Raw genomic sequence first — 26,097 nt, 5'->3', positions numbered from 1 at the left:
AGATTACTTCAATAACCAAAGAAAGATACAGGCAGAATTCAGATGCACATTCAAGCATGGTTTCCTTTCAGGCTTTATTAAAATCCTCTTCAACAGAAAGCATGGTGAGTTCTAGGAAAAAGATCTGATTACTGACATCTCAGCATAACACACCATATGTTTTCCCTTTCAACACAGTAGTAAAAACCCAGTCCTGCACTTCAACTGGGAGCATTGTTTGTGCTGATTTTAAAGAATGGAGTTAATGGTGAGTGAGTGTGGCGCAACTTGACACAGGGACCAAGGACTGCCACCTCTCAAAGCTGAGCTGGAGCGTTACGGTAACAGCAGCGACTTTGGTGACATCCTCCACTCCTTGCAGAGCAAGGGCATTGGCCTTATCCTGCCAAAGTATGTAAAAAGTGACGTGGGCAGCATTGGCTTTGTGAAAACTGGACACATTTATCCAGGACATTTCACCACATTACCACAGAGTCACTTGTAGAAGAGTAGCTCAAATAACTGCTATGTGGTTTTTCTGCAGTGAAGCTAGAAATGCAACTAAGGCAACAGTAGTATGAGTGAATGTTTTTGCAAATGCTCTAAAAGCAAACCCACCAGTGCCAGGAATGCAAAATCCCATCAGTTCTGTGCCCTAAATCTCCCCTCATGCTTTCTTGCAAACCCACTCTTGAACATATTGGTTTGAAAATTGCACATCTTAGGACTCTGCAGCCTGGCAGTGTGAGTAGTTTGGGGTTTTTTTAACACTTTCACCATGCTTGACTCTGCAGAACTTAGAGAGCTAACAGACTGGTTGCATGCATTCTCCTGTAGCTGATAGTAGCACAGCATCCAAGCATAGTAATTCCTAGCTCACTCTCCTCCCTTTGCTCCTCAATCATTTCTTGAAAATTCCTTTATAATAACCTTATCCAAACCATAAATATGAAAGTCAAATAAGCCCAAAGGAGATTTATCATCCTCTGACTCGGCACTCCTTTTATGATTAATAATGACATTGATTCCTTTGGAAATGAAACAAAAATTAATTTAAAGGTTCTGATTGGTTTTAGTATTAGGTAAACTTAACATATTGAATGAGCGTAAAACAATTATCAGTCTTATTAACAAAATTAGCTACAGCAAATTTACCAGAAGGAAACTGTTGCTATTTAGCTCCCTAATTATGTCACTATTCTTTGTGACCAAATGATATAATGAAAATAATTTGATCTACTGGTGCTGCATAGAGAATTTTCTAGGAGCAGCTTAACATCATAATCTGTTTTGAATGTATGTTTTCCTACCCTTCTTCTGTTTCAGAAAGTAGAGGTTAAGGGCTTCAAAGAACTTTGCAATGAAGTGAAGTTGAACTGCACTAGGCAGAATATGGAATAGATCCTTTTACTATCATGAAATATCAGATAACCCTTTCCTTGAGGCCAGAACCCTTTGAGTTTTCTAAGTGATCTATGGTGTATGAATTTCAGACTCTGGAAAAGCATAGGATGTCTTTTATCCTGCCTGGCACTAAGGCCAAGGATTGGATTTTCCATGCTGTCCTGTTGTCTGCCTATTTCCTTGCTCTGTGCCTCAATCCAAGCACACAGCCTTGGCAAGTTTTTCTTTCCAGCCCTGAGAGCTGATAAAATGGAGGGCAGTTGGATGCCCTGTAGACACAGTCATTTCAGCCCAGGGGGACAGTCACCTGGCCAACCTTGAAGGCCACCCAAGCATTGGTGATACATGGAACTTGGGGTGCCAGCTCTCATCTATTCTGTGTGAGTATGCTCTGCTCATGGGTTAGAAGTGCAGTGGGGTAGAAGCAATGAGAGCTGACGAAGCTGATGAGAGAAGTCATACATGATCTCAGAAAACTTCTTGCAAAATGTCTCTACTAGCACTCCTGTACTTCCACTTCAGTGAGCATTAAATGGTGGGGTCTCCAAGCATTTCTGTCCTACCAGATCTGTCAACCCTCTCTGGCTTCATCCTGACTGGTCAGGATACAGCCCTCACTCTGTGTGTATTTTCATTTCTTCCACTTGCCATCTGCCTTCTCTGAATTGCCGTCAGTGGGTCCAGGCACATTTCCTAGCCCCATACATATAACAACTGTCCCCATATCTAAGTAGAATCTTTCCCTCTCTCCCTCCCAGTGCAGCTTTATAAACTGCAAAAAGGAGGTTAAGAAGCTCTGGTACTGTAAGAAACCTGCAGCATGAAAGTGATCTGCGTACTGTAAAACTGCCTTAGATTGTAACAATGGACTTCAATAGAATCAACTCCAATATTAAACCACACGGAAGTGAATGGGAAAGCTCCTGTGGAATAGAAACCCCCGAGTACATCCCCTGGCTGCTTGCTTAATGCTTAAGAAGATGCTCTGAACTACACAACTTGTTTTCTTGCCGACGCTCCGACTTTACATCTTTATGGTTTGTGTCCTCTGGGAAACATTTTTATTTTTGTTTCATTATTTAAAGCAAGCCTAATATTAATGATGGGGCTGCTGTGCATTAAGGCACTGTGCTACTAATACACATCAGCTCATAACTTTTGGTGAGGCTTTCTGCATAATTTATGTCCAAAGGAGAGTATGCTGACACAAAATCGAGGAATTAACCATGTTTACTGCTGCTTGTGATAATTAGAACATTTCATACTGGAACTACTAAACAAATGAAGTAAGGTGGGCCTCTGAGTAATTGTTAAATTTATAGTCTTCTCTTAAAAAATCAAACATGAAGAATTTGAAACATGCTTTGTAGCCTGTTCTTTATATAGCACAAGCAGAAAACCCAGATGCTGTACATAAGATACTTGGGTGCCATCAGATGGACCAGAGCAAGAACTGGCAAGCAAAAATCGTGCCCTCATAGGATTTGCCCAATCATCCACTAATTGCTCAGCTTTATAGTTTGCTATGTTATGTCTTGAAAGAGTGTGTCAGGCTTTAGAAGAAGTTCCAAATATCACAATTTTTTTCACAGTTTCAACACTTCTAAATGTGACTGGGACAGAAAAGGCTTTAAATGAGAAATCAAATCCACACGTGCTTCTATTAACCCCTAGTTTGGCATATTTTTAAATCACTGTACGCATTTCTATATGTTTTCTGACCAGCCATGCTCTGGCATCAGGTTAAAAGCATGTAACAAGTCATATGGCTCAGCTTCTCTAATAAATAAATATACAGGGGGTATGGTGTCATAGTGAGAAAGATGTAGAAGACTGAACAGGCACCTAGTTCAAAGGCAGTATAGAAAATAGACTTGAGGAGTAAAAAATAACCATGTTCCATAAAATCTCTTGTTTTAGGTGGGAGGCAGAAGCATTTTTTCCTTAATGATGGATTATGTTAAAATTACAAGAAGCATAAAATCATACTCATGCAGTCCTTAAAGACACCTTAGATCCAGGAGAGCTAAAACATACACATTCTTGCCCAGATAAACTGTAGGAACACTTAGTCCTTTGCTTTGAAAGGCATTTTCCATCAGTCAGTCACTCCAGCTGCTCCTTCCCAAAATAAATAAGCATTACAGATCAGAGGTGAGAAAGAGGTTCCTGTACAATCAAAGCATTCATTTTGGGTGGTCATTGTGACATTCCAAAGGGTTCTTTTGATTTCCTGATGTGATTTGTTTATTTCCCAAACTGGCTAATACCTACTCGTCTTTCTGCACCTTTTATAGCAGCTCTCCTTGTTTCCCTTTGGATAACCTGGAGTGACACGTGAGGGTGGTGGACTCTTGCTGAAGTTCCCCTGTTAGATGGGAATGTTTGTTGTGCTGTCCCTGAGATGAAAAGAGGTGTAACTTTTCCCTAGACATCTTCCTGCTAGTTTAGGATGCTTTTTCTGAAAGATAGGTGTTAAGTGACAGGTACATACTGCATAGTTCAGAAATGCCATCCAAAATTCAGCCATCTGTAGGATATGCTAGTGGGTATCCATCTCTGACTATCATCAGAGCATGGAGGCTTTAAGAGAAGCCATGACTTGGGCTTTGTGGGGGCTTAATATATTTCCTCATTTGCATTCTTTGCTAGGAAAACAGAAATAGATATTCCCCAAATCCAGATTCAGAAGGGATGGATCTTTTATCAGTGGGTCAGAGCCCACCATGCTTCAATCTTAACACAGAAATTCCTTTTTACAAATTCAGTTTTCCAGTCCCTGATGCGATGTGATTAAGAATAACAGAGTTCCTGCATATGTTATCCCTTCACTTCATTTTCTCTGTTGTATCTATGAGTGAAATGCATTCAAATGCCAAAAATACGTAGCATTTCTGAAGCTGATTGTTATTAATATTGTTCTGTTTGGGTTTTTATAGCTGTAAACCTTTTTGAAGTGCCTAGCAAAAAGTGAGAGGAGCAGCTTTGGAGGGGGGAGACAACTTTGAAATCGACAGAGCAGAAGCTTTAATCTCCAGTTGTGACTGACATCAAACAAAAGTGCAAAAACTCCCTTTGTTCTTGAGCACAAAGGGTGTGTTTGTTGTTTGTTCAGGGTAAGTGAAAGGCCCCCATAAAGTCCCACTGAAGATGTTTAATGAATCTGACAGCCTCCAAGCTGTCTCTTCTACAGCCTAATCCTAGAGACAGACCCATCACACATAATTTAACAGAGTGTGACACGACAATCTCTGCTCAGGAGACACTTTGGAGAGGGAATACTTTTATTACTCAGGGGCACAGACCCCTCAGGATTGGTGCTGTGGAGCAGAGCTTTTGGTGGCGGTGGCCAAACATTCATCTCTGAATTGAGGAGTATTGCTCAGGTATTGCTTATTAAGCTTCTTTGAACTTACTGTTAAAATCAAGTGAATTGTACTCTCTTTAGTGCAGGGATTTTGGCAGCCTCAGCTTCTAACAGAAGTCAAAGTCAAGAATATCTAAGAAAGGAGGAGGCATGCTACCAAAATCAGGTCAAGCAGGGACATGGATACTAAGGAAGGAAGGGAGAAATTGCATCAAAATTGGAACAATAATGAAAAAGACTACAAAAAAAATCTAGTGAGTGAACATTCTTAGATGCCAGGTCCATTAAGGTTTACCACATATATGTCATTTTTTATAAGTTTGTCCTACTTGATCATTCCTTGGATGAGTAGAACAGGAATAACCATAGTGTGTGTTTCTTTAACCTCCCTTGTCCTTGCTATGATCTAATGTTTAGAGCCTAGGTATTGTGGAATTTGGGCTGTTTACTGCCAGGTCTCATGTCCTGCTGCCAAGCTAAGGATGTTCTCTGTGGCTGGGAGCACATGAAGTAGCTGGTGCGTGCTTTTATGGTCTGGGCATGTGTTGCCCATGGATGGGACAGAGGGGGATTAAATCCTCCTTAGACTTGAGTATTCAGGTGGGTGCTTTCATCTTCTCCCAGTTAAATCAGTTTTCAGCCCTGCCTCATTCTGCATGGGGGCAATCCATTTTCACATTTGTGTGTCACCATTTCTTCTATAAAATGGGCATAACCTTGTATACCTACTTTGGGATAAACTATGGAGTGCAGTGTGACAACTCATGGCAGCACCTCTGAATAAGACACTGTTCTCTTGGAGAATACCATGGTTAGGGATCTTGTTTTTCCCTAGCTTCCTCATTACATCAACCAAATTTTATTTTTTATCCCCACTGCTGTATGCAAATGCAAAATGGATTTGTAGTGTAGATGTCAGCCACTCCTGGAGGGACTGCTGAGGGTCTAAGCACTATCTGCTATTGCATTTGAGCCCCCTGCCAAATGCCAACCAGAGCCCCAGAAAACCATCAAACATCAGCTCTGATGACTGGGCTTCAGACTTGGTACCAAAACAACCTTGGTACCCTGGACCACAATACACAGCCCCTTTCTAAGAGCTTCTCAGCCCAGCATCACTGTTTGAAATATTCCTTGTTCTCTCTTAAATTGCAAGAATATTGTAGGATCTATCTAAAATAGCAGTCCCTGTTTCCCTCCCTTCTTCCCCCACCCGTTATCAAATCAGACGTCCAAAATCAAGTGCCTGTGTGCTCTGCTGACAAGCACAAGGGGATTAGGGAGTGATGGGTTTAACAAAACTGGCTCAAGGTTTTGTAAAATGCATCTTGGAGCCTGAGCTCTGAACGAGCCATAAAATTCCTCCCATGAGGTACAAGTGAGGTTTCTACAAGACTGGATCAGAACTTAATAATGTTTTTTCCCAAGTTATTTTTCTCCTTGCTTTCTAAAAGGTACCAGAAAACCATCTGACTTTTTAAGATGCTGTAAGACTAACAATGGCTTAATATAACCATTGTGTAAAAATCACAAATATGTTTTACCACCATCAAAAAGAACTGATTTCTGGGCTGCATGCAAACCATTTGGGGCAATTAGCATGTAATTTAATTTGCATTAATCAGCACAAGGTCAGTAAGAAATTAACTTTGGGTGTGGATTTTACATATAACAGCATTTGAGAAGAAGGGAGGAACTGTTTTTACAGGGTGTTAATTTGGAGCTAAGTGTATTCAGCAAGTTTGGCGGGGCTTGGCCTTGCAGGAGAAAGATGAATGATGTGGATTTGGGAGCATTGAAAGCACAAAATGATGTGGCAATTTACCAAGCATTTAATGTTGCAGTATATAAACACTTTAACAGACTTCTTGGCACTTGTAAAGATCAGAGCACAGGTTTTGCTGAAGCACTGAGCACTCTGCTAGCACTGAAGGGCTGAATGTGGACAGGGTCCCGCAGGGCTGCATTCACTGACCATGGGCTGTGCCAAATGGTTCAAGAACACAGCCAGATCTCTCAAAAGCCTAGATCTCTCTGCAACTCTGCAGCATTCCCTTACTGGAAGGAATTTAGACAAATTACTCATTTCCTTGTGTGCCCCCTCAGGCCTCCAGCCGTTCCCTCTGCAGCCATTTCATTTTACAAAGTCTCCTGGGGCTCCATGAGCTTGTCATGTGAACAACATGGTATGTGTTGTGAGAAACCCACTGCTGATGACACTGAAATTGTTTTTGACAAATGTTATCCAAACATGTGGTTATGGCAAATGAGATGCTAAGAAGCTTGGTGGTTTTTGGCTATGGTGAGGTGGTACATAAAATGTATATGGCTGATCTTACACCTTTGTCTTTGAATGAAAAGCATTTATTAGTTGTGTGGTGTGGAAGGTGTCTGAGAGTGAGTTTCTTGTATTTCCCGTTTTCTCACACAAGGTAATCTCAAGGGTCTTTGGAGCTGCCACTTGTCCATCTGTAGTTCACACGTATTTGTTGGAACAGCCTTAGAAAGAGCCAGGGGGAGCACGGCACAGCTTATTTTAAGACAGGATGCCATGGCCATGTCTGCAGTCATTGCCTAAATATTATTCCAGAAACAGAATTTTTAGACAAAGTATACACAGAGGCCTCACATTCAGTTATTTATGCTCAGCTGAGGTGCTGAGGTTGACCCTGCTTCCTGCCTCTTCAGAGAGAGATCCATGGTGGGTTGAACTGGAATTGAATTGGAAGTTAAAGGAGATTGATTGTGCTTTCGGGCTTCTTTGTTAAGTTCCCAAACCTAAACAACACTTATCAAACAAAGCATGTCTGAAGGTACTGCCTACACAAAGACTTTTGGCATGCAAAGTACACCATTTTGGGACTCAGAATTAGGATCCAGTTTGATCACAACCTGGGATCACATCTTTATGAGACAGCTTAGTTTCTCTTGAGCTTTTCTCACTCTGTGGCTTAAGACACATTTACATCATTCACTGAAAGATTCAAGATACTGTGCACAGGTCACCTGCCATGGCAAAAAAACATCCTTAGACAATATTCCCTAGTTAGCTCATTATTTACAAAAAAAAAAAAAAAAAATAACCAAAAAAAAAACAACAACAAAAAAAACCCATTAGTTGCATGACAGACTAATAAAAGCAAATTTGACTTTAGAATAACAGAATTATATAGGTTGGAAAAGATGATTGAATCAAAGCACTAACTGACCACTGCCAAGCCCACACTAAACCATGTCCCCAAACCCCACATCTCTTTTAAATCCCTTCAAGGGTGGTGACTACCCTGGAGAGCCTGATCCAGGTCTTGATAACCCTTTCTGTGAACTTTTTCCTAATACCCAATCAAACCTCCCCTGGAACAACCTGAGGCTGTTTACTCTTGTCCTGTCTTTGTTACCTGGGGGAAGATCCCGACCCCACCTAGCTACACCCTCCTGTCAGGGAGTTGTGGAGTGAGAAAGTCACCCCTGAACCTCTTTATCTCTACAGTAAATACCACCAGCTCCCTCAGCTGCTCCTCACAGGTGCTCCAGACCTCTCCCCAGCTCCCTTCCCTTCTCTGGACACTCTCCAGCCCCTCAATGTCTTTATTGTAGCAAGGGACTCCAAACTGATCACAGGATTCAGGGTGTGACCTCAGCAATGCTGAGCACAAGGGGACAATAATTTCCTTGGTCCTGCTGGCCACACTATTGCTGACACAGGCACAGGCCCCTGGCCTTTTTTTGGCCACCTGGGCACATTCCAGCTCATGTTCAGCCACTGTCAACCAACAAATCCAGATGCTTTTCCACTGGGCAGCTTTCCAGCCACTCTTCCCCAAATCTGTGACACTGTGTGGGGTTATTGTGACCCAAGGACAGGATCCTGCACTTTGCCGTACCAAATCTCATACAACTGACCTCAGATCACCAATCCAGCCTGTCCAGGCTCTGCCTCTCTACCCTCCAGCAGATCAACACTCCTATCCAACTCAGCATCATCTGTGAACTTAGTGAGGGTGCATTCAATTCCCTCATAAAAATCTTTGATAAAGACTCTTTTTTTAATATATAAAGATACCTTGTTCTTCAGAAATTTGTGCTGACATTTTAAGGAATTCCTTAGCCTTAGAATCTCAGTTTGTTCAGAATTTTCATCAAAGGTTTAGAAATGCATCCATCTCGTGGGTGTTTACACTGGGTCTGATTTATTTCATCCTTCCCACAAACCAAGATCTTAACTCTGAATTATAGTCCCTACAAAACTCTGTGAGTTTGGGCACTTAGAATCACGAAAAATCACTAGTCATTTTTTAACATCTTGCACAAAACTGTCAAGTGTCAGATGACATGAGAAAGGTCAAAGAAAAATGTGTTATAAATCTAACTGAAGATTCATATCCTAGCTCTTTCATTTTAATCAATGCTAATAGATTTTTAAAGACAAAAAAGGAAGAAAGGAAGAGTATTCTTTGAAAAAAATGCTACGTAGAGAGTTTAAAGTATTAAAAAAGTGTGGTGATTTTATTTTTCAATAATTAAATAAAACTGATTAGTGAGGATAACAAGTGAGGATTAGCTGAGGAAACAAGTGTCTGTGCTAATTAATTTTTAAATAATAAAATTATTTTGTATTAGTTTTATTTTTATGGCAAGTCTATAGAAGTGATACATTTCCTTCCCTTTAGAGCACTTTTAAATAGAAAATCTGACTATTACCAGGTAATGAATCAAGCATTCTCAACCCGTGTTTATAACCAGAGATCAATTCATCTGATTTGAATTATTCAAGTTTGAGTTTGTTTCCCTCCCACATAGGACAATACCATACTACCTAGCTTTTCAGGAACCTTGGTGGATGATGAGTTTTCCCCAAAAGCCTTTATTTCATGTTGGGTAGTGTAGGAGAGTGTAAGGTCCACTTCTTATTTCCCATTCATTGCCAAATATTCTCTTGGTAGATACATCCACTCGTCTAGATGCCAGATCTCAGGAATTAGACTCCTTTCTCTTTTTTACTCACATGTGAGTTTCTGTTCAGCATCACTCTCTCTGGTGAGAGCTTGTTTTTAAATATCCACTTTCATCCCTACTTGTTGGATGCATTTCATGGATGTGGGAAATGAACCTTCTGTGTAGCACACCATAAGATGATTTTAAAATAGGTTAAACAGAAATGTTAAATGTGGTTCTATTTCTAATTTTAGCTTAAGAGGATGAGTAGCCATTAAATTCTCATCTGTAATTATTAACATTTTTCATGTTCATTGATATGTGTTAATACAAAGAGCTCATAGATTTGTATATATTGTGCAAGTTCACTTTCTTTAGATTGTGCTCCCAAGAATCCAAGGTCCTTGATATCCCACATCATTAATGTCTTGGCATTACTACAAGTGCAACATAAAGATATTCCTGTTTAGACAGAGCAGGTTCTGCTTATGCTTTAAATAGATTTTAAATTAAAGCAGAAAATAAATGGTTCTGTAACCAGCTGCATTTGTTTTCTCTCTGCCTTTGCTCTCCCTTTCTCTCAGATCTGGTGCTCTGTTGCCTCTTCTGTTACTCTTCACTCTTTTGATCAGCTTTCTCCTCCTTCTCTTTAGTTGCAGGCCAGATGTTCTAATGACATGTAGATCTTTCCAAATACTTTATTTCCTTTGTAGAGTAGCCACGTCTGCAACCACAGCCTGGCCAGTTGTAAATTGTTTTGAGTGATGTATTGTCTTTTAAAAACACACTGAAGTGCATTTCTCTGTCAGAATTTGTGAACTGCATAAACTGCGAGTTTTTCCCTCTTCCCTGTCAAGGGTGGGGGAAACAATGGAGCACATCTTTTAGGTAAATAGGAAAGGTTTGTTCCTTCTGTCTCCCAGATGCTGAGATGCAGAGGCAACGCTGCTGAATGCTCGAGGGAGGCAGCACACACCTTTTCTATCACAGACAAGCAGTAGGATCCAGTCCTGCTATAGGCTTTAAATGCAAAACTTTTTATTCCCACGCTGTTCAAATATTAATCTTCAGCATTTACGCAACGTTTTATACTCCTGTGTTTTCTGTCTGTGCTGTTTAATTTTCATGATGTTTTTCACTTTTCCCAAGTGAAAAACATTAGAAAAGACCTTTTGCATCATGCAGACCAACAGTAATTGCCACCCCCATGACTCAAACAGAAAATCTAGGCATACAATCTAAAATATCTACTAAAACAGACAAAAGGAGATGGGGCAAATTTTAGACTGGTTTTGTTGCCAAGAAAGTAAAAAGGGATTTGTTGTATCTCTACAGCAAGAGCTTGAAACTTACCTTCCTTTTCCTGAGATCAAAGATACTGTGAGTATGTTTAAAACACACAAGATATACAGAGGTAGTACCTGTCCTGAAGACCTGGCTATGTCTGCATGAACACCTCTAAGCTGATCAATATGGTTTCACCATGCAATTGTATTTAGATAGTTAGAGGTGAGGATCCAAGTCTCTGTGACTTGTGTTTTCAAAGCCTGGAACAGCAAAGAAATGTCTCCACCTGTATGTATACGCATAATGCAAATAGCAAATGTCATAGTGTTTCTGTCCTCCTGATAAAAATAGTAGCCTGTCTGACCACTGGAGCTGAGGACAATTGATCTCCCATCTGCAACTATGCTAAAGGCTGTATAATCAAAACCCAAAATCAACAGAGGAAGCAGAGACAAAAGCATGATGATTTGTTCTAGGTAAAAATGAACAAAATTTCAATTAGAGCAGAGGTAAAGCGTGATGAGATACAGCCTTCTGAGTTACAGCCAATTCTTTGCTATTCACATTCACCAATTAAGTGATCCAAAGTAAAATGTTTCTAACAGTAATACCTGGGCTTGTGTTCCACTGTTTCCAATAACACAAAAGCTGCGGGCAATGAGTTACTCATTATTCTAGATTTTAGGAGAAGATACCTAAATGTACTGTCTGCTTTCTGAAGCTGAGGCCAATTTCCTTTCCAGTTCAAACTTTGCATAGGTGTAACATATTTTAGGTCATAGAATCAAAGAATGGTTTGAGTTGTAAAGGACCTTACAGACCATAATGTTCCACTACTCTGCCCTGTACAAGGACACCTTCCACTAAAACAGGCTCTTCAGAGCCACATCCAACCTGGCCTTGAACACTTCAAGGCTGGGGAACCTGTTCCAGTGCTTCACAGTTAAAAATATCATCCCAATAGCTAATCTAAACCCTCCCACTTTCAGTGTAAATCTATTTCCTCTTGTCTCTTCACAACATGCCCTCACTCAAAGTCCCTCTCCAGTTTTCTTGTGGGCCCCCTCAGTCACTGGAAGGTGCTGTAAAATCTTCCTGGAGCCTTCTCTTCTCCACGAGGATATAATTCCAGATCTCTCAGCCTGTCTTCATAGGAGAGATGTTCCAGCCCTCTGAGCATCTTCATTCCCCTCCTCTGCACCAGTCTGTTTTAGACCTGGCAGTCTGGCCCAGGTGCAATTTGCTGCAGACATCCTGCAGGCAGGTTGCAGCTACCTGGAGGTACCAGGCAGGCTCAAGGTGTCTGAGATGCCCTTGCAGCTGCCACGGGGTGCCCAGGGCTGTGGCATTGCTGTGGAGCACAGGGACAGACAGACACACACTGGTGATGCTGAAACAAGAACATGGGAATTCTCACCTTTGCTTTAGGCACTTAGGTGGGATTTGTCTTGCCTAATATATGCATTTAAAATTTAGGGAACTAATCTCTTCATAGTTCAAGAAAAAATGTGGTAATGCTCTTTAGTATAACTAATCTCCCCTCAGTGACAATAGAGAAACCCTAGATGACTAGCTTAGACTAATTGCTCAGCTTCAAAGGTGGGATTTAACCACCCAAAACAGTAAAATGCTATCAGATTAAAGTGTAGCTTTTCACACCTATACAGAGCAAATGTGATTTGAGCCTAAATAACTGCACAGAACAGCAGATAACTGACTTAGTCTGCAAGTGCCTCATGTGAGGAGAAGACGTATTTTAAATGTTTGTGCAAGCCACAATAATGCAGTGATTTATACATCCTGCAATGTTCTGTATTATGGTCATGCTGCTCAGGAGTTTATTGGATTTTTTCATTTTAAAGATGGAGATGTGAGCAAGAGGTTAATTGGTTTGCATGAGAACTGACACAGGGACACTTGGTAAAATGGGAACATGAATCAAGGCATTCTATTCCTCTCATGATTGCACTCATGATTTTTGGTCCATTGTCCTGGACATTTGTCCACCATTTCTTTGTCATGAAATCTAGTCGATCTCTTAGCTGGTAGAAACGCTTTTTTATTGTATCAAAATGCCACTATATTTTTGATTTCTAAATGCTTTTAACATACTGTAAACAAATGGAACTGTCAATAAATAATTTGAACTGCAAGTACAGAGCAGAAGGAACACTTTTAATTGGTATAAATTAGTTGTTACTGGTTTGCCTCTGAAGTTTTGATCATTTTGCTGTGTAAATGATTGTTATTCCTGTTGCCTTTCAAGGATTTTCAGTATCACATAATTAGTTTAGCAAACTCATAGGCCATACATGGAAGGCTTGGGTTTCCATTAAATACAGGGCAATGAAATTATTAAACTTCCACTGTATGTAATTTGTGCAGAGCATTCTGCAATATATGCATATCAGTTACGAATCTACAATCAATTTTCATATTAAATGTTGAATTTAAACCCACAGCTGGACTTCCATCCTGAAATAAGACAGATAGCCTTGTGCATCTGGTTTAATCTTCCCTTTAGCCATTTTATTTTAAAGGCACTCCTGCTTAGTACATCTTACAATTGAAAAATAATACTCAGCAGCTGTGATCCTCTGCAGATGTTGTTCTGTCAGACGTTTCATTACATGTAATAGAAAGCGTAGGTTCTTTTTGTCTGTCTGTGTTACTGCTTTGTAGATTTTATTTTCTTTTCTTTCCTTTTTTTTAAAAAAAAAAATTATTTATTCCTTTGGCTGTAGATGAGTCCTTCCATAATACTTCACTTTATCTTCTGTTGCTGCTGCTCCTCCTTCTTTCTAAGTGCAGAAATGATCAAGAACTTGCAACTGCATGGAGCCACCCAACAGAAGGCCATTGATTCCCCACCAAAGGGCTCTGTGTGAGCCATTCTCCTCCAGCCTGAAAAGAAAGCTTTGTTCCCTCAGCTGGTAGTGTCTTAAGATGCTGATCCTTGCCATATTTTTTGAAAACTGTAGCAGTTCATCAGACTGTTTGACACTTCCCGTTCAGCTGTGTACCCTGTAGCATATCCTGGTGTTTGCTGCTGCTCCTACATCAGTCTCAGCAGCTCGAGACTGCTCGGCACCACGGTGAGTTGTGCTGGGCACAAGTCATTTGGAGGTGAACAGTAAAGGAGCTGAAATGTGGAGTGCTGGTGGCCATGCCTGAAATGGTAGTAATGGATTTAGTATTTGGGGCAGGAGGTATGGGATTTGTCATGTTGGTTGAATATTTTCCTGGCTGCCTTCCATGACTGTTCAGATATTTTTAGCATGAAGTACAAGCTATGTTGTCTCAGTTGACCTTGGAGCATGACATTTTAACATGAAATTGGTCTGACTTGCTAATCATTAAAATGATTTATTATTTTTCATTGCAAGAGCAACTAGAATCCCAGTCATGTTTTGCAGATGAAAAGGGAAGCAAATTGAAACTTGTCTTCCCTTAACTTGCAGTCCTTCATGATACCCATGTTTCCTAAGCTGCTGTCTTTCTCTCTACACCATTAAAAGTAGATTATGTCCAGGTTTGTGTTTTAATTTGTCTTCTAGTCATTTGACAAATATTATATCAGAGTGACTGAAACTAATCCCAAGGTTTCACAGTGCTCAATGAGAAGTGTAGAACAAAAGGATTGTTTTTGTTGCAAACAATTTATGACCCTAATAGAAGTTTACAGCTGCCATCATAAAGGTAATATCTTGCTACCAGAGTATTTATCTTGGTGATTGCTGACTCTTTGCCTTCATTCCCAGACTCAAGTTTAAAGATCAAGCCCCTAAATACCAACTTCTGCCAAGGAATTAGCAGCAGTAGCACTGCATCAGGATATCATAGCAGTATATTTTAAGGCAGTAGCATATAATGTAGGAAAAGAGCTTCGGACCAGCCACAGACATACGAAAAGACCATGAAAATTGAATTTAAATTTTGAAGTGTAGATCAATTTTTAGCCTTTTTGACAAGTTGTCAATTTTGGACAATTCATGTTTATTGAGTTTTGCACCTCCTTAACATGACCTGAGTAGAAATTACAGTAATTTTTAAGATGCATTTTACTGCCACAGTGGTGCAGAAAAGCTTTTGACTGAAAAGAGCATCAAGGACTTGTTGACTTTTTCAGTCTACTAAATAAACACCTGCTCAAGTATCTGATGTACATTTTAAAAAGGATTAAAATAATAGCAAAAAAAAATAAAAAATAAAAAACACACCCAACCATCCTCCTGCACAGTTTAAAGATTTATCCAGCAGAAGCTGAAACCCAGACATGAAAATAAACCTGTCTTTGACTACCTTGGTAACTTGGGAGACCACAACTTGCTCCTGCAAATCACATGGCGGATCTCCCAAATAGGGCCAAAGAGGCTGTTTCCCTGAAATCTGTGTCATACTATAGTTCCTTTCATACATAGGAAGTGAGTAAATCGTTGAATAATGCAACATTCTTCCCCGTCTGCAAGAACAGTGCCAAAGCCAAGCGTAAGGGTCTGGGTTAAAGCAAACTCAATTACTTGGTAACCAAGTTGTGTTTTAGAGGGGTTAAAATTGGAGGGATTTTGGACTTGTGTATTTCAGGGGTTAAATATGCCAAGAAAAACTGAAAACTTGAGGAAGATCCCCAGGTGCCTGTATTAATACTCCCCAGTCCCTCTGATGTGAGCTGGCAGGTCCCATAAAGCCACTCAGCCTTGAACAGGGAAGGGAAGGAGAGAGAGAGCAAAAGCTCCAGCTGCGATTCCAGAGCCCCAGAAAGAGCCTCTAACCCAATTCCCTTAAAGTGCACAAGCCTCACGAGCCACAGCATCTCTTTGCCACGGTATTCACTGAGTTCGCAGGGCAAACAAAAGATCCATACCAGGCATGCATCCTTCCAGAGGAGGAAAGATTTTCCTCATTTGCCCATAGATTCCCCCTCCCCCCCATTTTTCTTTCAATTTTATGCATAGAGATATATATGTGTGTGCACAAATATATATACATTATTATTTTTGTTTTAACAGCAGGGGGGGAATGTTGCTAATTTTTTTTTGGCTGGTAATTAAGAGAGCTAACACCAGCTAGGCTAGAGTGAACGCAAACAAGACCCCTATAGGCAGCACAGTGCATTAATGTAAAATATGCCCAGACAACATAACTTGTCAGAGAGGATTATTTCTGCTTAGTGAATCTGCAGGGGCCCCTTTGCTCCACCACTCAGCGTCTGACTAGAGAGAGAAAGAGAGAAAGAGTAGCCATTAGTGAGTAGCTACTGTGGCATTGATGTTTGAGCGCACTTCTGAACTGGCTTTTGTTGAGAATATCGGTGCAGAAAGCATGCGCTGTCCCAAATCCGCTGTTACTATGAGAAATGAGGAGCTGCTTTTAAGGTATGTTGTCTCCTTTGTTTTAACGCGTGCTTTCGAGTTGCCTGGGCCCGCTGCAACTATAACCGTGCTGTGTATTAAGTAGTTTCCCTATTTAAAGGAAAAGACAGGCATTGCTGGGTGCAAGTAGAATTTTCCACTAGTTCGGGTCGCACATTTCATGTATAATGACAAATGTACGGAGAGGGCAAGGAGGGGGCAAAATAAATATATTTATCTTTTCTTTTTTTTTTTTTCCCCCTTCCTGGAAGAGAGCTGGTATTTCTTTTATCACCTCCTTTGCAATATTTCTGCCTGCTTCATTATTATGCACTGGGCATGGAATAAGCATGGAAAAAGCTCAGGGAGACTCCATATTAGAGCTAGTGCCCTAAATACCACTTTAATTTTCACTTAGCCTATGTAAATAGTTATTAATGCTTTACCTAGTCTCTACCACTCAAAGATGTTTAAAAAATATCTAAATACTCCTGCAATGTGGGATTACACATCTATTCTCTAATAATGCTCCCAGGTTTAGCGGGAGGCCAGCATCGACTACTCTTTTCAGACACACACAACACGCAGACACGCAGACACGCACACTCACACACAGAATTATGCTGGAATTGGCACCCCGCTTTCAAAAATGTAGTCTTTTGTTTATTTGCTAGCAGACATTGTAGCATTGAATACATCCTTTGGTCTGACAATGGGACAGCTGAACAATGGTGTTGTCAAACTAGCTTAATGTATGTCTGGCGATGGGGTGGTTTGGATTGTTTTGGGGGTTTTTCCTTTCCTTTTCTCAGTACCTTTTTCGTTTCCCTTAATCTTTTTGTGTCTACAGTAGAATATAAAGTGTGTTGCCTGTTTTGTGGTGGTTGTTTCAGTTGATATCTGCTGCTAATAGTACAGGGAGGGGGAGGTTTGTATCTTACAATTATGGCTATTGCATTAAGTTGCAGATTTATTACTAACCTCTCCTTTAACTGTGGTGAGAAAACTTATTTATTCTGAAAGCTTACAATACTGCTGTCAATCTGGCAAATACATCCTTGCCAAATGTGCCCTTGCTTGATTTTATGCCCGATCGTATCAACTTTAACTGCTGTTTTGAAGATACTATTTCTAATTTTGTTTAGGTAATGAAAATGCAATAAAAATGATAAATCAGATCTCAAAGTGGGAGCCCATGTGACTTTCTATTTTTATAACATTTTCTACATTAGAATTTTTAAGGTCAGACAGAATAATTCACCTGAATGACTCCTATCCCCAAATCAAACAAATTATTCCTATGGCATTTCTTAAATTATCTTTCTGTTAAGAGAACCATAGCTTAGTATTTAAACAGTTAATAATTTGGAAAAATTAACCTTATTCATTGTGAGAAGAAATTGTTACAAAGCTTTTGAAAAATTTTGAATTACTTCTTGGACAGCAGCTTATGTCTTAAATAAAATGAATTGTCATTACTCTGTGGAGTTTCTTAAACTGTATGAAGTCTTTAAATACTTTACATGTTAAGCTAATGTATTGCTTTTAGCAATATGTTTGTGATTTTGTGTGAGAAAATATTTATGTATCAGTGGCTTCTGGTTTTGCTTTGATCAATCAATAGTAGAGATTTTGTGCTTTTTTTAAAAACTGGACTCTAGTGCATGATTTATATGGGCTGAGGGGGTCTCTTCGACCCCTTAATTAAAACAAAAAGATATTAAGGATTTATCGGTAGCAGTCAGAGCTCTCTAAAGCATGTATTTCAACACAAAAAATGTTTTGTGGAGAGACTGATTACTTGCTATGCTCTTTTGCATTTTTTTGGTCATTGTATCTTCTTCCCTTGAGTCTTGAGATGGTGTAAGTCAATAGCAAAGTGTTTGTGTGAACAAAAAAGTAATATCACATAAAATACTTGAGAAGCCAAGAGGTTATGGATTATCAGGTAGTACTTGCATGCTGTGTGATGTGCATAAACATGAAGAAAGCAAGGATGGTGTTTAATATTATGGGACCATGACATAATTCACTTCCTTGGGAGAACTTCTTTCAAGACAAATATTAACTCATTCACAACTGCTCTGCTCTGCCTGAACTGGAGAGGGGAAACAGTGGCATGTTTTTATAAAGTTATTTTTTTATCGTGTCATGTTGCAGCAGCCTGAGCTTTCTAGCAGCTACTGCCCTTTGTGAGCAGCAATAAAGTCAGTCCCTCACGCTCAGTTACATGGAAATGCCCCTTCAGGGCTACCAGAGCAGTATCAATGCCACTTCTGTAGCAGCCACCAAAGACACCTGGGCAGCAAGACCAACCACTGCTTTTAAGGACTATTCAATATTATAACTGTTCCCTAAGTGCTCTGCTCACAGGTGAGTTCCTACCAAACTTACTGTAGTTTCTATGTTTTCAGATAAAATGTTGCATAAGATACATATACGATGATTTTTTTGGTCTTGGATTGAAAATTACTTTGTCTTTTTCCAAGGGTATTTTCTCATATTGCATTCACATCAAAGACTGATTTTTTGAATTCGTTTGTGTGAATCCTACTAAAAAAAAAAAATCATTCTATGCATATTTATTGAAATATTGCTTTCTGAGCCATAACAATTATTATTGACATCAAAGAAGGTGAAGCAAAGCTGTAACATAAGTAATTTCTTAGCATGTTTAATGAAGGTAATGGCTTTTGAAAGACTGCATAAGCTTAGAGATCTTATGCCTGAACATCGGAGGTGTCCTCAGTGCTGCCTGCTTTGAATCTCACCCATGCACAAAGCAATGTGGTGCCTTGCAGTTGTCAAACTTGGCAACATCTGTTTCCACAATAGAGCTAAGAGAGGTAATTCAGACTCTACATGAGTTGTTATTTGTTCTTGCAATGACCAGGTGTGATGTCAAAACAAGCACCCTCAGTCCTGTTAGAGAAAGAGCAAAATAGGTCTTAGCCTGGGACTTGGCTTTCTGTGCTTTCATAGGGATATGGAATTGAATTATATTAATTTATTAGTCCGGAGTCTTTGTGTGCATTTGTTTATTTACTTACTTACTTACTTACTTTCACATTCATGAACCACAATCATTGACATGCTAATATTTTCTTTGTTAAGAGAGGATGACATTGACGTGTTTCTGTTACCAAATTTAAGTATGAAAGGAGTGAGACCTACCCTGCAGATAAAGACTTTGGGGTTAAAAGCTGTATGCAAGCTGGCAACTTGCACTCATAACCCAGGAAGCCAATTGTATTCTGGGCTTCATCAGGAGAAAGGTGTCCAGCAGGTTGAGGGAGATGATTCTCTCCCTTTACCATGCCCTCATGAAATTCCACCTGTAGTACTTCTTCCAAGTCTGGAGTCCTCAACAAGTCCTCAGCATGGAACTGTTGGATTGGATCCAGAGGAGGGCCACAAAAACAATCAGTCTGGAACACCTTCCCTAAGGAGACAGGCTGAAAGACTTGTGGTTGTCCAGCTTGGAGAAGGAAGGGATCCAGGCAGATGTTAGAGCCGCCTTTAGGTATCTAAAGGGGGCTTATAGGAAAGATTTTTTTATCAGGGCCTGTTCCAATGGGACATGGGATTGTGGCTTTAAACTAAAACAGTGTTGATTCAGGGTAAACATAAGGAGGAAGTATTTCACAGTGAGGTTGGTGAAACACTGGAACAGGTTGCACAGAGAGGTGGTGGCTGCCCCATCCCTGGAAACATTCAGTCGAGCTGGACACAGCTCTGAGCAACCTGATCTACTTGAAGCTGTCCCTGTCCATGGCATGCGAGTTGGAAGTAGATGACCTTTAAAGGTCCCTTCCAACCCAAACCATTCTATGATTCTATTCCATGTAAGATTGCAAACTATACCTTTGGGGCTGAAAAACAAAGCAAGTGTTCAATTAATATTCATATCTAGAAGTTTTACTGCAAGTGTAGATTGTGCTTGAATACTTAAGAAGTCATTCAGGAGTGAATCAATACTAATTATTGTAATCAGGAGGGTTAATTAGCTGAAGATGCTGCTGATGGAAAGTTCACTGCTTACAGCCCTGAAAACACCTAAGTTGATGAAATCTGAAAGCAAGATGTCTAAGAGGACCTTGTGTGGAGAGAAACGTTTGGCTTTCCTTTGGCATTTCAAGAGCCAGTCATTCCAAAGGGGAAACGTAGCTTGTACTCCGTACTTTGCATGATATTAATTCAGGGGCTATTAGAAGATGCAACTAAATCTGTTGTGAAGATATTTTGTGGTTGTCTCTCAATAAATGCAAGTACCATTTTGGATAACCTGTACTGTCTCTGCTGCATTCATTTGTAGATTACCATAAATTAATATGGATAATCTTATGCATTTCAAATCTGGTTCCAGCACTGTTCTTTGGAACAGGTTTGGTTTTTTTCTCCCTCCATTTGTCTTCAGGCACAGGGACTTCACATGGTACATGTACATAAATTGCATATGCTCTGTTACTAATACACATGTATTTCTGTGTGCACGCTTATATGTGTGCACTTAAGTTTAAACATTTTTCATTGAGGGTGTATGTTTCTATAATCCTGTGCCCTTAAAACTCCCACTCAAAACAATATTCAACTACATATGATTCAAAGGATAGTTATTGAAAAAGTAGTTAATGAAATTTAAGTTAGATGATAAGGAATAAAGACTGGAAAGAAATGACAGAAGAAAATCCTTTTCCCTCAATTAGAGCAGTTTTGTTTCTTAAAGTGAGCATTACTGAATTCAAACAAAATCCAGCTGTACAAAACCTTTCTCACAAGTGACTTGCAAGAAGATTTTATATTTAACGCTGTGTGTTTGGGTTTTACATTGTTTTTTTTGTTCTTGGGCTTTGTTTTGTTTTGTTTGGGTTTTTTTCTTTCCTTTTCCCCTAGTTGTATCTCTTAAGGTTATAACCAAGACGAATGTCTGGATGTTAATTCAGGAGAAAAAAAAAAACCTACAGAAACCCCCCCTCTCAGTCAAACACAAACACATAAACCCCCCAAGTCAACTGATGCTTTCAGAAGAGAGAAATTCTATTTCAAAACACATCCTTCTTTCCTTTCTAATGACATTAGAGATTATCACGTGCAGGTGCTATTTATCTTTGCAACTGCTTTCCTATGACTGTTTTACTGCTTCCCACACATTTACTTGTATGTCAGCCATAGAAAAGGTAACTGAAAATGGCAGTTGTTGAGAAAGCATGTCGCCATGCCTGGAATGACATGCATTATCGGGGCAGCAGGAGTTGCTGGCTCTACAGCCCATTTCTACTTGACCTGCGGGATGATTGGCTGCCTGGGATGGTGATGAATCACTGGAGTTTATGAAACAAGACTGCTGGCATCCTCACAGAGGAAATAAAAACGGGGATTTTTTTTCCCCTATAACATTCTTGCTGTGGCAAAAAGCTTTTTTTTTTAATGTTTCGTTTTGCTTCTGTGTTATTTTACCCTGCAGCAGAAGTAAATGTGTCAATTAAAGTCGCTTTAGTACTGTTCTTGGCAAGTTAATGATGCACTGAAGGTTAACTATCTTTATTGGATGGAAGTGGGCAGGAATTCTCCCAATTTTTGTGTAAATCTTGATCCTGGACTCTAATTTTTTCATCTCTCACTCCAATCTTGAGACTGAGATAGCATAACTAGTAATCAGCTCAAGCGGGATGTAAAAAGGATTTCAGCTGTTCTCATGCACAACTTTATTTTCTCTGATAGTGTTAAGGATCAGTGACCATTCCGTGGGCTAATATCAGTCAGATCCATCTTCAGCATTTCCAAACTAATGACTAAAATGACATTTCTGGAAAGCACTGACTCCCAGATTTGCACTCACTTTCTAGGTGGTTCGTGAAATTATATTGTGCATTAAGCCCACATTACTGGATTAGGCTGTTATGAGCCTGTGCTTGCAGGAAAGTACCATGGGGCTGTAAATCTGCCAGTGCACTGACAAGGCTGACACAGCGTGGATCACAAGCTGCCTTGTAAAATGCAGCCAAGTAAAAATGATCCTTCTATTTCAATTAAAACACCCAAAATTGTGTTTGAGGGTGGGGGAATGGAGAGAACTACTTTCTTATCTCTCCATGTAGCATACTCAGTATGTTGATGTGTTACCCTGTGTCCCTTATTCAGGTAAAACAACCTGTTTTGAAGTTAACTCTCTAAATCAAATTAATAAGATTACCAATAAAATTGCTCAGGAAGTTTTAAATAAAGTGTTTATATGAATACAATGCTTTTTGCTGTTACTTGAGGCAGAGTTTTTCTCAACTCTCATGTTTTGCTGCCCAAGCTTTTTCTCCACTAGTTTTGAAAAGCAATTTGCATGCTCACATGGGCTATTAGACTTTTCCACCTTCCTCCAAATAATTCAGCTATTGCTGGACACTGCAGAGGCTGCAACACTTTTGTTATTTAAGGCACAGCTTTCCAGTGCCCCTGGTGAAATAGAAGAGGGCAAACTTTAACCAGCAAGAAGGGCAGCACAGGGAACTGTTGCTTGTGCCCTTTGGTGTGTGAGGGGTAAATGCTGTCCTTGCTCCGGAGTTCCCATGGCAGCAAATCATCAGGTCATCCTCAAGAGCAGCCTTTGAGGATGCCAGACAACAGTCTGTCACCGGGACGAAAAGAGAGCAGAGAGTTTGAGGAAGAGGAAAAAAAGTCTAGAAAATCAGAGAGATGATAGGGGAAATTACAAATAGAGGAGTGAAAAGTAATGGTGTTCAAACACAGATCATCTGGAAATTGAACCTTGCATGTGCAGATACCTGTGGGTGATAGGATGGATGTGCTACAGAGAGAATTTAAGATTCAAATCCTGCACCTGCTCTCCTTGGAAGCTGCAGGTCAGCATCTGAGGGATTGATGGCCTCTGGAAAAGAAACAGAGAATTATCAGAAAAGTTAAAATTTTAGAGACTCTAAATTCAATGATACAACCCCTTGATTTCATTTTCCTTCTCTTTTGCCTAAAAAAGATTTATCTTCTGTTAAACTGCGAGGAAGAAGCACACTCTGAAGCTTGAGAATTTGCCTGCATCATTTCAGCCCACATTTAATTTTAATGAGAGAGTTATATAACCCCCTTTAAAAATAACAAAACACTAACAGAACTGCATTGGCAACACCAGGTGTTCTGCAGTGCTGCTCCAATGAATCATATGGAGATTTGTCTGTGCAAGGCTGATGAACATACATTAAACTGAGTTAACCCCCAACCCAGAATAAAGCAATCCAAAGTGACCAAAATTTTTCCTAAAGAGCCTTTCTCATAGAGCAATGCCTAACCAGATGCCTGCCCCAGGAACCTCATGGTTTCAGCACTTGTCCCTTATAAAGTTTTTGTACAAGGGATTGAGTTTTTCCTTAAGACTTGCAGATGAGTTATTGTGACCCTTCAAAGTGAAACATTGTGTGTTAAACACTAAGTTGGGTTAAATGTTTTGGTTCAGAAAAAAAAAAAAATCAGTGTTCCTCTTTGTTGTACTGAGCCCCAAATCCCTGAAAATTAAGAACATTTAACAGGTATCTTTGGGAAAAATAAACATGTGACTTCATCAATGTTCCTTTCAGATAGAGAATTTGTGGGAAAACTGAATCAGTGACTTGAGCTTGTTAAACATCTCGGTTCAGATGCCATTCTCGACTCCAAGAAGTCTCTCAGCCACCAGCTGCTGGAAGGTGTGCAGGATCACTTGCCATATTCATGCTCTGTCTCTTTCCACCCCTATTAGAGGCAGGGTCATGGGCTAGGTGGACCTTTTGATCTGGCTTATGTGGCAATTCTTACACTGCTCATTTAAGGGGGAAAAAATACCCCAAACCACTAATACCAGGTATCGTGCAATTTTCTGCACATCCAAATGCCTTCTAGTTACTGCAGGAGCCTTTTCTTTATGTCCTTCATGACTGATATTTAATGGTTTCTGTCTGGGAAACAAAGATAGCTACTTAGTATATTTTCAGGTTAATTGTTGTTTTTGAGGATTGACATGTGTGCTAGGCACTTCATGAACAAATGAAAAAAGAAGACCTGTGAAATTTCCTACCTTAAAAATGCCACAAATTGAGTTTAAGGTGAAATCCAATCATTTGGAGTGCAAAAAAAAAAAAAAAAAGAAAAAGAAAAACGTGGTAGAAGTGAATGAAAAGGGAGGATGAAGGTTAAGCTCATAAGGATCCTGCTGCTAGAAGTGGAGTGCAGCAGGTTAATGCAGATATTGTAATAAACCCCTCAGATGTCTCTACTTTGTTTTTAAAAATAAGTCTTCTTTTTGCTTCTTGTCTCTTTTGGTGTCCCTTACCCAGATTCTTTCTTTGCTGATGCCACACTAGAACTTCACACTTACCCTTGCCTGTGGCTTTTGGAGTTGGAGATTGCCTCCAGCATCACCTCTTGATCAAGGCCATCCTCACTATCTACTTCCCTCATCCTGCCTCTCTCTCAATAACCAGCCTCTCCAGATGGGCAAAAATCTCCAGAAAACTCAAATTTATATAAAATGACAGAGACTTTAGTGTCTCAAGTAGTTTTTCCTTTGGATGTAGATGGCAGGGAAGAAGGCTTTTTTTATTACAGTGGGATTTTGCCTGGTCTTTGAAGGCATAGGTGGGGCTTTTGCATATTGTGAAGATGGAGTAGCACAAACAAGAGCACCAAATGTGTGATTTCTCCTGTCCTAAGTCATAGGTTTTCACATGAAGATAATATAATAGCCAAATCCAAGAATATTCAGTTCTCTCTTCCAGGTTTTATTGGAAATGTGTCCTTTTTTACCATAAATAACATATCTTCTCTCTAGTAGGAAATCAGGTCTGCCCAGTGCTTGCAGTACCCCAGTTTCTCTCCTTTTCGGGTAGTAGCTGTTGATAGGTAGTAGGTGAGAAGATAAGGTAGTCCATTAAAGAAAAAAAAAAAAGGAAAAGGAAAATTAAAAGAACAGTCAGTGTCTGTTGCCAAGTCAAGATAAGACTGGGTTGACAAAAGGCTTGGTCTCGTGTCTCTATGCACAAGGCACTAACACAAAGGTAAAACCTGTGGATCAGTAGTAATGCTCTTCAACAGGACTGCAAACAAATAACAGGACAGTAAGACTTGGTCTTGGAAAAATTTGCTTGTTTCTGCTTTACTTCAGCATTCTCTAAATGTAGTGCTGAGCTCAGGAACAGCCCAGCTGGAGCAGAGGTTACTGGGCAGCTTCTGCTCAGCACTAACGCTGGGCAGGATTGGACCTGAGGGGGATGTTTGACTGTCCCATGTGTTTGGTGCTGTTCACAAAATTTGGTTCTGTTCCTCTAAATTAAAGGCCTTCCCAAAAAACCCTCCATTCCACATAGCATCTGCCTTGTGCCATGATGTCTTGCCTAATTGTTTTCGGAAAGATTGAGTTATTACCTACAAAAGGGAACAAAGGCCCTTTACCCACAGTGGGATGAAATCACCTCATCACTGGTATAAAATAGGAAGGGGGGAAAAAAAAAAGAGAAGTGAGTGGGAAGTTTTACTATAGCAACCAAGTTTACATAATATCGATGCGCTTCAAGTGAAAGCTCTAGAATTGCTTAATTTGAGGGACCTTTTCACAGGGCTAATTTTAAATGACGTTTATTTCTGAAGATTACTGAGGAGCTACAGTAGCCTACGGAAGCAGAGGGAGCCTCACAAGCACTATTTTAAATACTTAAAATCCATTGATCAGTTTTAACCAATATTTTCATTTTCTTTCTAAAAGGATTTCAGCTATATGCAAGTTATTTTATTTCTCAA

Source organism: Cinclus cinclus, chromosome 4 (genome assembly GCF_963662255.1).
Source record: "Cinclus cinclus chromosome 4, bCinCin1.1, whole genome shotgun sequence".
NCBI classification, from domain to species: domain Eukaryota; kingdom Metazoa; phylum Chordata; class Aves; order Passeriformes; family Cinclidae; genus Cinclus; species Cinclus cinclus.
Note: the sequence above shows the minus strand (reverse complement) of the source record.